We start from the raw sequence: 2,508 nt of genomic DNA, 5'->3' as shown, positions 1-2,508 counted from the left end.
AAGTTAGGTTAAGAACATTACACTGTTTATTCCAGGTTAATTCTGAAGTCGGTCCTGTTCTTCATCTCAAACCAGTAAATAAAGTGCTTTGCAGAGTCTCTGTGTATACAAACACAAAATAGAAACTTGCATAGTTCCTCTTGTACATGTGTCTTTCTTATCCCACATCTCTCATTTTTCTCACTGAAAAAGCTGACAAGACTCCTGGATATTATTAACCTGTGTTAATATTTATGGATGACTGTATCTCAAAGAAGAAAATTGTTAAACCACCAGCATTCTTTCTGGGAACAAACATTCATAGTGAATACTTGCATGAAGTATACCCTGAAAGAAGAGTCAGCAAGTAGACTTATTCTATTCTGTCTGCTACCTGAAGCGAAGTCCACAGATAAAATAATTTGCTAACCAATGAAAAACAATCTTTAGATATCTGTGGAAGACTGATAATGAATGACCTTATAAAAAGATGAGTAAAGACTTAGTGAAGAACATGTTGCAGAAAATAAAAATTTTGTTTGTATTCCACAATTAAACACCAACAGTCATCATTATTCCAAGGTAATAAATAATATACTTGGAATTTTGTTTAATTCCTACAGCATTCCCCACTAGAAAACCTTAGAAGTATTTGTCACATCTGTTCCATCAGTCTGGTTCCCAATGGCTGTGGTCCTCAGGTTATTTTTTATTTGAAACTGGGTGATTACTCTAAAGAGAATCAGTACACCTTTTTTCATTCAAACAAGTTAATCTTCCCAATTATCACACCACAGTAGCTTAAGGTTGTTGCTTCTTTTCTGAAGTAGGAAAAACAGATTCATGGTTGCAATGGCTACAGTAGAACAAAATAGCCAGGTCTTCCAATACTGAAAACCATCTGCTTGGTGCTTTATTCAATTGTGTGTGTCAGTCATTCATTTGGTACTGTATTCTCTCTGCTGTCCTATGTCTTCTCCAAGTTTTAGTGAGCTAACTGGATAACACTGTCTGTTAGCAGAATGGAGTAAACCTACACTTGATTTCAAGCAGTAGTGTCATTTTGAAGTTAATCCTTCCAGCATCTTCACTTGCTCATGCTGTTTTGGTTCATGTATACTTGCTTTTTCTTGGAAGAATTTAACCCTGAAGTTCTGCTTCAGATATGTCCTGAATGCTTATCAGCTCTTAAAAATATCTGAAATGATGATTCATCACTTAGCTTAAAACTTTGGAGATCATTGATGTACAATGGGGTCCTCAGCTAAACTGGACTAAATCTAGTCCGAAGTAAAACAACAAATGTGTAGTATAGCTGCAGGGACCTCAGCACCAGCTGCTTCAGTCTGTCTCCTCCTTTTGCTCTGAATTACTTGCTAGTGTAGACAGCCTACATCCTGCTTCTGCCCCTGGTAACACTTTGCTCTGGTTTAACTGTAATAAATCTTTAAAAACTGACATAAAGAAAAGCAAGGAAATTATCCATGCATTCCTGTACTTTTTTTTATTGAGTCCAGAGGTCACACAAACTTGGGAAAAAAATGGATTGTCCAGAACAAAGATAAGAATTAAATCCAAGGATATTGCTTTATTCTCATAAACTAGAATGTACCGTGCTTTCTTTATGGCAAAATTATTGATTCTTTATTTGATTCTGGATTTCTTTGTTTAACAAAATCTGCAGTTTTAAGAACATGAAATAATGGATTATAATCATCTTGGCTTTAAAAGTTAGAGTGAAATGTAAGGCGGGATAGATCCCTGCTATTAACACCTGTCAGTTATGATTTCGCCGCAGCTGCAACTACCTGAAATATTGCTACTATACATGTGAATGTGTCAAGGAAGTAGAAGAACAATGAATTGCCTTTGCAATTCATGTCAGATAGCAGCTTTGATGCATGTCGCCAGGTATCTGACTCTTCTGTATCGTTAAGAGGAATTATAAAGCATACAAGTTTTTAATAGGTGCATTTTGCAGAAAGATCTATACTTCCTGGATCTTGGTTGTAAGCTGTGTCTACATGCCCTGGCTGCATCTGTATCAGCAGAAAGATTACCTCCTCCAGAATATCTGGATCTATTAATCATTTTTCCCCTGGTGGAGATACTAGTCTTCCAGGCTGTTGCTTAATGAGTTCATGTGAACCTGCCTGCCTTTTCCAATCAAATTGGTAGAAAAATTTTGGTAGAAAAAAAAACATGATATTTTGGTGGGTGTGGAATTAGAAGCAGTTCAACAGGTCAATATGAAGGAGGCAGTAACTTCTCATCAGGAAAGACAGGGCTGCTGAGGGGTTATAATCTTTTCACCCAATGTTATCTTCAGCCAATAAAAGGCATGGGAATACAGCTGTACTGCATAATCAGTGTAATATAGGTTATTAGAAAAAATCTTTAAGCTGAATGACTTAAAATCCCATCTAGAATGCTACTGTAAGTTTTCTAGAAATAGACTTGGTTAGTCTTTTAATTCATGACGGCATAGTATTGACTTATGAAATAAGAATCATAGAATCCTTTAGGTTG

Source organism: Merops nubicus, unplaced genomic scaffold (assembly GCF_000691845.1).
Source record: "Merops nubicus isolate BGI_N331 unplaced genomic scaffold, ASM69184v1 scaffold28993, whole genome shotgun sequence".
Classification (NCBI taxonomy): Eukaryota; Metazoa; Chordata; class Aves; order Coraciiformes; family Meropidae; genus Merops; species Merops nubicus.
The sequence above is the reverse complement of the archived record's forward strand: the minus strand, read 5'-3'. Positions refer to the sequence as shown.